At 35.6% G+C, this 10,261-nt stretch overlaps 1 pseudogene; it reads right to left on the reverse strand.

Annotated features, from left to right (window-relative positions):
• Positions 1–3,899: 3,899 nt before the first annotated feature.
• On the reverse strand, positions 3,900–10,261 carry LOC132124816 (alpha-aminoadipic semialdehyde synthase, mitochondrial-like; annotated as a pseudogene).

Raw genomic sequence — 10,261 nt, forward strand, 5'->3', positions numbered from 1 at the left:
TTTCTGATATAGCGGCACACATTGTTATATTTGCTCCTCGCTGGCCTGGGACATCCACAGTGGCACAGTACTTGTACATAATCATTTGAAAAAAAGCACAGAGTCACTTGAGACATGTACTAAAGCATTTGCAATTTGATAAAACCAATGAAAAATGACATTCTGTTGTGAACAATTGCAAGGTGGTTTGGAGATTTGTCCATGTTATTTTGAGAATGTCATCTCGGTTTCAAGAAATGAGCCAAACCAATCGAGAAAAACTGTAACATTTGAAAATGAGAAAAATCTAATAGAATTTGCGACAGTGCCAAGTTTCACATTTAAGAAAAATTTAATTGACACGATGTTAAAGCCTTGCAGATTTGATCAGAAGTACTCAACATGACTTCATGTTTTGCATAAATATGATGCTTCTGTTTGTTTTGAACTCAACTGAGGCAGACATTCATTTAAATGCTTTAAGCACAAGGGTAAGAAACCACTGATGGCGTATAAAGTTTATTTTCAATGCCAGGAAGTGGAAATGGGACGGTTCCATGTCAAAGTGCTTTGTGGGAGTTTATTTGCACTCCCAATTTATGAGAACATTGATAAGAATGTCTAGAGATTGTCTAAATCTACTTTTAGATGCGAGTTTGAAAACAAAAGTACTAACCACTGGACCACTCTGAACTCGACAGTATCTGCAAGCGTTCATTGAGGAGTATGTGCGGTGATGGATGTTTGTGTTTCATTACACACGTGTGGCACAGAATGAGTGAATTTGGAGATTTATTTTAACATTTAATATTTTAAGAAATAGTGCAAAATGAAGAGCAGACTGCAACCTACTGATGTCATTTCAGTGGAATGAAACTAGGGATGCATGAAATATCACTGATATAGCACTATAATATACTATATAGCAAATAAATTACCTCCAAATGATCATTGCCAGCTGGTCTACCTGTTATTGAATACGAATAAAATAAAATGTTAAAATTAAAACACAATGAGCTTTGTCTTATTTTTGTAAAAGTTATATTTTCCATGTAAACTTTAGAAAAAAAAACGTTTAGAAATGAAAGTTGACCGTTGATTGTTTAATAGCAGGCCTATGATTGTTTGTTTGTGGGGGAAAAATATTCTTTTCCAGTCTTTTCCAGAGAGAAAAAAACCCCCAAAAATAACAAAAAATTTATGAATGTGCTGATATTTTTTGGATTTGCATATTTTACACATGTATATTCCCAATAAATATATATTTTTTGTTTATATAAAACAAAAAAGTTAAGAAATAGCTTAATTTGATACACACTGAGAACTTGACTTAATCTCACAAAATGTAGTATAATATATAACACTGTGCAAAAATAACACTTTAGAAGGTTTGAGGTATAAATAATTTGTATTGGCCCAACTTTATATATTGGTGTATCTCTAAAGGTAATTGACTGTTAAATGAGCATTTCAAGCTGAGTTGCACTGACTGTTGAGCACCATATGGGCTGCAATAGCTGCTGGATAGCCCAAGGTTTTGGCCATTGGGATTGGGATCCATTGGGATCCTCGTAGACCACCAGACTGATGTGTTTGGTCTCCAGCTCACCCGTTGGGTGTCTGATTCCAAAATCGTTCCTCATGACGATCATATCGTGCTCACCTTTTGCTGCGAGGGACAGAACGATCCAAAAACAGCAATCATTTATCTGGAACTTGACTTCAGGATTAGTTTAAGACATTTAACAGAATTACAGATGGGATGATCTTCAGAAACACATGCTGAATCTTCAAAGCTCTCTGAATCTCATGACATAAGACAAAATGACATAAAAAAGGAAGAGGAACTGGCTCTGACAGTTTGGCCTCCAGATGCTTAGCAACTGCTGCTAAGATGGTGTCAGCGTGAGGAACCGTCTCTTCACTGAGCTTCCCGAGCCTGATTGGAGTCATCCAGTCAGTCAGCTATACTGTACGATCTTACTTTAATATTTATAAAGTTACTTACATATAATATAATATAATATAATATAATATAATATAATATAATATAATATAATATAATATAATATAATATAATATAATATAATATAATATAATATAATATAATATAATATAATATAATATAATATTTTAGGTCTAAGCTGTCTGACTGACAAAAAAAGTTTAGAAATCCCTGCATCACATAAACAAACATTAAGCAGGAATGACTTGGTCAAAGTTTTCTATGTTTGTAAATATTTTTGTTAGTTACTGTATTTATTTACAGTGTTTAGTATTCATCTCGTACATAGTGTAATTTACTGATTTTGTCCCCAAATTAATTTGGGCATTCTATATCATGAAAACTCACTCTATTCAATAAGACATAGTTGAATTTTTTAGAAAGTAACGTTTAAAAGATAAAAAACTGAAAACTAGAGAGAATCAACACATTTGTAATAACTGTAATACATAAAGTAACGGTAATCTGATTATGGGTATTTTAAAATAATCTAATTTCAAGTGGAACATTTTTGGAATCTGATTACATACTCCAGATTACATGTAATCAGTTACTACCCAGTACTGTATATCAGTAGGTACTGTTATGGAAGTAGTGGGCGACCGATATTGACAGCCGAGGCCAATATCTTAGAAAGCAGGGTCGTTGATGACTGATATATACAGTACACTAAACAAAACTATAAACGCAACACTTTTGTTTTTGCCCCTATTTTTCATGAGCTGAACTCAAAGATCTAAGACTTTTTCTATGTTCACAAAAAGGCCTATTTCTCTCAAATATTGTTCACAAATCTGTCTAAATCTGTGTTAGTGAGCACTTCTTCTTTGCCGAGATAATCCATCCACCTCACAGGTGTGGCATATCAAGATGCTGATTAGACAGCATGATTATCGCACAGGTGTGCCTTAGACTTGACACAGTAAAAGGCCACTCTAAAATGTGCAGTTTTACTGTATTGGGGGATCCGGGGTGGCTGAAAACCAGTCAGTATCTGGTGTGACAACCATTTGCCTCACGCAGTGCAACATATCTCCTTCTCATAGAGTTGATCAGGTTGTTGATTGTGGTCTGTGGAATGTTGGTCCACTCCTCTTCAGTGGCTGTGTGAAGTTGGTGGATATTGGCAATACTAATAATATAAAAGCAATCATTATAATACTTTTTTGTATACCGTTTAATTTCTTTGTTTAACGGTTCTGCTTATTAGACAAACTTCTGTCCGTATGTGTCCGCTGTGTGCTCAGGTGCTGCCATTCTCAGCCAAAATAAGTCTCGATCATAAATGACTAAACAGAAAAACTTATCTGCCGATGCTGATATTTGAAAAATGTCAAATATTGGCCGATTTATCAGCCTTGGCAATATATCGGTCGACCACTAGATGGAAGTCTAGAAAATATTGTTAGTGAACTCCTAAACCCACCATCTGAGCCTCTGCATGCTGAAGTCATCCCGCCTGACCCGCTCATAAATGGCGTCTTCAAAGACACTGCTGCTCACAGATGTGGACAAGCCAATCGGCCTACAGAGAAGCTCTTTCTGTTTACAAGACAAAATGGCATTCACACACACACACACACACACACACACACACACACACACACACACATATATATCTCATTATTGTTTTGTTTTTATATTATTTACTTTCTTAAAAAAAAAAGAAGACATTTTATGAGTTGGATAGAAAAAGGTCCATAAATCCAGACCCATGAGACAGGAGAAGCCGTGCGTCCCAGCAGTGGACAGGGCTCAGTTTTGATGTGTCGGTGTCGGGTGGCTGATTGTTAGACACTGCAGAATTGTAGAGGATTATTTTTGAAGTGTCACCTGATTGTCTTTCGGATAGATGGCTGGACTGATGGTGTTGAGCAGGACGCTGTATGGACTCATAACGCAGTGGGTTGTCCGAGCACTCTGGGACAGGAAGACCACCACAAAAAGAGCTGTACTTTTCCACCTCTCAAGAAACAGTGACTGAAATTTGGAGCAACTACAAGAGCACCATGTGATTTGACCAAATGTTCACAAAGACCACGCTCTGCCTGACCGCTAACTAAGTAAAAATGAACATTCAAGATACTGTGAACGTTTGTTGAGGTCTATCAATATGTCTTCCAGACGTGGTGATGAGTGCACCAATGGTGCGACAGTATGTCACTCTATCGCAAATACCCATCAACACATCCAAGTGGTAAACAAACACAAGTGCATAACTGCAATACCTACAGTGCAACCGTCTGCCTTGGCCTGGTCGATGCACTCCATGGCCAACATGTGATCAATGCCAGGGTCCAGACCCATCTCACTGACGATGGTGATGCCAGCATCCTCGGCACTTGGGAAACAACAGCCAATCATGGTGAAGCCATGCGCATCTATTAATGAAGTCAACCAGAGGCAGTTTACAATCCAGTAAGGTCAAAAAAAGATACTGATTTGAACTTAAGTGTCAGTTCTCCAAAATATATACAAAAAATCTGTCTGATTCATAAATTATTGGTCTTTTCAATTAATTAGCTTATCCAGTTAACAAAACCAGTCTAAATGATTCACACATACGGTAAATCTGGTTCTTGAGTTCAACTCACCCTCTCAATTTATCCTATCTATTAATAAAAAAAAATGAAAAAAACTCTTATGATGACCATGTTTGTCATTTCTGTATTACAATTCATTTTGACATTTTTTTTGTGTGTGAGTGAGCATAGTCAAAAATGCATGGAAGACAAAACTGTTCTAAAAAAAAATTTTTTTTTAATTAAGAAAAATTCTTCCTAAAAATAGTTTTATTTTGTGATAAATTTTTTTATTGTCTTTAATAAAATATATTTTTTAAGTATTTACATTTTTTTGACAATCTTTATTTTATTTCTTTAATTATACTTATAATATTACGTTTAGTATTTGAACAAAACGGCTTCACTGCTTATTAACGTTTGACATGTTTGCTCTCAAAATCAAGATGAAAGATCAACTAAATTTAATTGCACCAAAACAAAAGCAAAAACACAACAACAACAACAACAAAAAAAAACTAAATGAAGCAAATCAAAACAAAACAAACAAAAACACATTAAAACAAACAAAAGCAAAGCAAAACAAAACAAAACCAAAGCAAACAAAAGCAATACTATAACAAACCAAAACAAACCAAAAACAAAGCAAATGCAGGACAAACACACACACCAACAAAACAAAACACAACAACAAAATAAAACAACAAAAAAACTAAACAAAACCAGATTATCTTCTCCTTCATTTTTGAAACTATTACTTTAAAATTAAATTGTTTTCTAAGAAACAGGAAGTTCCCTACCTCTTCTGAAGCTCCTTCAGGGCTGGGCTCAAGTAACTGGCGGTCACCATGTTCTTACCATGTGCTTAGCTACTTGTGGATGAAACGTATATGGCAGCATGCTAGATACCAAAAACAAAAAAATAAATTAGCTCTAAAAGTGTATGTTAAAGTAGAATTGCTAATTTCTAAGCATATTAAAGTGAATGAAGTTTATGATTATACCTGATGACGATGTCATGATCTTTGATCAGAGACTCGAGGTGGCTTTCCTGGCGGGTGATGTCCAGCATCATGGCGATGATGTTGGGGTACTTGACTGCCATGTTCTCAGCCTGATTCAACAGATTTGATGCTGCAATGCAAAGTTCATACAAGATTTTTTTTTAAAAGAGTTGTGACTGTAAATTCTACACTGCATTCCAGACAGATTTTCAGGCGGGAACATACTGGCTGTGACCTGAGTGCCAGCATCTCTGGTGAGATACTCGATAACAGACACATAGCCTGCACCCAGCAAAAGCACCCGCTTCATTCCTCCTTTCTTTAGGATCTGCTCTGATTCCCTGTTTGCCAGATGGTACAGCCATTACTACTCACACACACACACACAGACACACACACCCTCTCACTGGCCAAGCAATCTGTGAAATCACAAAACATATCCTGCTGGATAGTGATCTTAAACCGATTGAAAGCGATGCAAAACCCACAAAAGAACATGGAAAGATCTTGTAGGATTGTCCAGGATATGAAATCAAGAAAATGTAAAACATCAACATAAAACATCAAAGATTCATTTTTCATTTTACGACAAGAGTAAACCACCAAAAACACAGAAATCAACAATGGCACTTCAGGAGCAGAGAGGGTGCCTAAAAAACTAGAGGAAAACATATAGATCCACTTCTAGATCAGCCAGTTCTCCATTCAGAATATAATCAATGCAGTTTAAGAGGGCTGTTAAATCTGCGTTTTGCTTCGCAAGTCCCCTGGGAGACACATGTGATCCAAGCACCCCCGTCGTTCAGCCTAATTGGATCTGATGCCGCACATGAGCAAAACTGTAACACTTAACCCCCAACCACCTGCATGCCTTTCTCAAAATACCATTAAACTAGACATTCAAAATAATCAGTAAATATGTGTTTTAGATCAGGGTTTTACTGCAATTTAGTGCTACTTTTAAAAGCTCTCATAATAAGGTGCATTAGTTCAAAATATGGCACACTTTCATATCAAATAAGAAGGTTTGGTTTGGCTTTACAGTCATTTTTACCACAGTTAAAGTTTGTTAAGGAGCATGAAACCCCTAAACATTAAAAATGGCACTGCCTCCAGTGGCTTTTTTAAATCAGCAGCAAAAGCAAAATAATAAGACAATTTATCAGATGAATGTGCAAAACTACATATTTTTAAAATCTGTGGGTTGCTAGAGAACTAGACTAGAGAACTAATTAGTTGAAATATAGACTTGCCAAATAAGCAGGCTGAGACAGAACCAATCACAGGGGTCTCGAGACGTGTTTTTACACTTGACATACCATCTTAAAACCACAAACCAGTGGCAAAAGATAATTAAAAAAATAGCATGACACAAAGGCAAAATATGTAGTGCATGACAGCAATGTGCACATGTGTGTATATAAGAATAACACTAAAATGAAATAACATTTAAAAGATAATAAAAAAACAACTAAATAATTATAATTTTTAATATTTAATTTTTATATATATATATACACACATTACAATATATAATATTTATAATTTTGTTATTACATTACATTTATCTGATGCTTTTATCCAAAGTGACTAACAATTGCTATATATGTCAGAGGTCGCACGCCTCTGGAGCAACTAGGGGTTAAGTGTCTTGCTCAGGGACACATTGGTGTCTCACAGTGGATTCGAACCTGGGTCTCTCACACCAAAGGCATGTGTCTTATCCACTGCGCCAACCCCACCCCATAATAATAATAATAATAATAATAATAATAATTATATATATATATATATATATATATATATAGTTATAATTAATTTATTTTTAATTATTAAATTTTAATATTAATATAAAATATTAAATACTAAATACAAAATAAAACAAATTAATAATACATAATCATTTTGTCTATATTACACTATGTATCTCATAATCAGATGACCTTAGTTCAAAAGCAATGGCTCTCTTAGACAGGACAAGAACAACAAGTAAATCAAAACAAGTCAAATGGTGTTTTCCATTGATTAAATGGAGATCAATGTTGGCTTGTGGGCGGCTCCATTAAGTATACACCACAATGGATACAAACAGACTTGCAAATTCAGTGCAATGTTTTGTCCACCTGGTTCTTCACCACTGAATGAGACCGAGACAGAGCAAAAGAGAGTGTTTTGAGAAAGACATGTTGACTGTGGAAAGCATAGGAAGCTTTGATTACGTCTTGAATAAGAAAAAAAATGAAAGGAATGAGCTATTCCATTTAATGAAAATGATTCAAAAACGTGATATAATCAATTAATGGCCATGAATTGGCTCATGCAAAAGAAGCTTACCTTGGAGAATAATTAAACTTAAACTAAAAAAGAACTGGTGCATTGATTTCTTTTCCTGGCATGCAGAAGAATCCAAGAAAAAGAGCGAGTAGGAGAGACTGCGGCTGTGGTGAAAGAGTAAGATTGTCTACCCATGAGAGAAAGCACTCAGCGGACGTGTGCTCTAGCCAAGCAAGGTGTTAAGGCAGTGCAGAAGGAGGCACACAACCTGTGTCTGAACAAAACAAACACGGTCAGCAACTTGTTTTCTCTTTACGTTTCCAGTGTATGAACTCACTAAGGTTTAATGTTTCAAACTCATCCAGGGAAATTCATTAGCTTCACAAAACTGAGCTAAACAGGCTTTGTTTCGCACAGGTTTCATTAGGACAAATTAGTCTCAAATAATACAGAAACATTTACATTATCATTCAAAAGCACCAATACGTGTGTAGTTTCTGACATTTTCAAGAGGAATTGGAGTGTTTAACTTAAAGCAGTTTGATCTATAGCGAGAAGAGAGCATATCAAGACTACAGACTGTTGAGCTCTTTGATATGGCAATGTTTTTACCTGTCTTTCAACCTTTGAAGAAATCTTCAGAATAAGTCATCTTCCCATTGGAGGTAATTACAGCCTAGATTGAGGAAAACAATGCATGTAATACAAATAATACTACTGCAATGTGCACCAGATAAATCATTCAAACAAAAAAGCAACATGGTATTGCATTTTGATATGCACCACGGTATATTCTGAAATACCAAGCCACATGAATATGGTGTAAGGTTATGCACCAATCAGAATTGAACTGAGATTTTTACTTTCACATTCAATTCACTTCTGAATTTGAATCAGTGGAGCAAACAGAATGCAGAATAGCATTGGAAGCAGAATTCAAATAAAATGACAAATGACTTTTTATGGTTATTTCATGGTTGTCCTGAAGTCTTTCATATCGCAAGAAACACACATTTAAAAGAATATGTATCCAATGCAAACAGTTAATTTCATTATCAAGCCATTTATTTTGTCAACCCTCTTTTTTCTATACAATTATTAAATATATTTATTGTATTTCTCTGCCTTTTTTTCTCGAGATAACACAATTTTGCACTGTTCAAAAGTTTGGAATCATTAAGACACTTATTTAGCATAGATGCATTAAATTGATAGTAAAGACATCTATAATGTTTTAAAAGATTTCTATTCCAAAAATGCCTTGGTGAGCAAAAGAGACTTCTTTCAAACATATTTGAACAGTAGTGTATGTGTGGATTGCAATTCCATTCAGTGCTGCTATGAACTTTCTAACTCTGTACTGATCTAAGCCATGGCCCTTACCTCAGAGTAAACAGAAATGTGTATTTCAGATTTCTCCGCTTTAGTTCCATACTGAAAATCAATGGATGTGTGGACGGACTCCAGTTGAAACGCCGCCCATTTAGCTCTGATTCAAGTTTTTCCACACATTTCTGAGTCTTCCTTCTGTGCAGCATTTTGTGCAGAAGTGCACGACCACACATCTCCCTCAAAGAAATCTCTTAATACACTCACATCTCCTCTAGCGGTTGAAATTCTTTCAGTGCCACCTCATTACTAAATTCTGGAGCCCAGCCACACAACTACACACACTGTCAACACATCCTCAACAGGTACTTGATATCCTTCAAATATCTACAACTTTTAACTTCAAAAAAAGAAAAGCTGCAAGTTTGTAAGAAACAAATTCATCAGAGGATTTTAACTTTAAGCCATCACTTTCCGCCAAAATACCAGTCCATAATCCATAATAACACTTCCTCCAGTGAAAATGTCCATCCTCTGTTGTGTACACACGAAACTGACATTTATTTAGAACTTTTTCGGACCGTTTTCGCTTATAAACGGTGCTTTGTTTTGTGCACATTTCACTACTGATTCAGATGAAATCATTTTTTTTTCACTGAAGAAAGCAATATTGGATAGAAGACTCAAGGGGTTAAAGTTAAAGACATCTTGATGATGGATTTGTTTATTAAAAACATGATTTTTTTTCTACTTCACAAAACATTAACTGATGGACTGGAGTCATGTGAATTACTTGTATATTATTGTGATGTTTTTATCAGCTGTTTGGACTGGAGAGTTCATTAAAAATGTCTTGGGCGCCCTGGAGAAGATGCATTTTCATTTTTATAATACTAAGCGTTCCTTTTAGGCTTCTCTGTCTTTCAGTGTAAACATGTGCTACGCTGACATGTCTGAGGCACTTAGAGCAGTTCATAAACTAATTTACAGAACAATAAATGCACACTTACCTTGGACACATTGCCGGTGCCAGTGAACACACATGTGAGAGGTCCAATAGACTTGGGCTTCAGACCTAAGGATATTTCATACCCACAATCCCTCACTGCCTGGATGGCCTGGCTGACATTTCTGTAGTTGTGCGCCAT

Source organism: Carassius carassius, chromosome 43, assembly GCF_963082965.1.
Source record: "Carassius carassius chromosome 43, fCarCar2.1, whole genome shotgun sequence".
NCBI classification, from domain to species: Eukaryota; Metazoa; Chordata; class Actinopteri; order Cypriniformes; family Cyprinidae; genus Carassius; species Carassius carassius.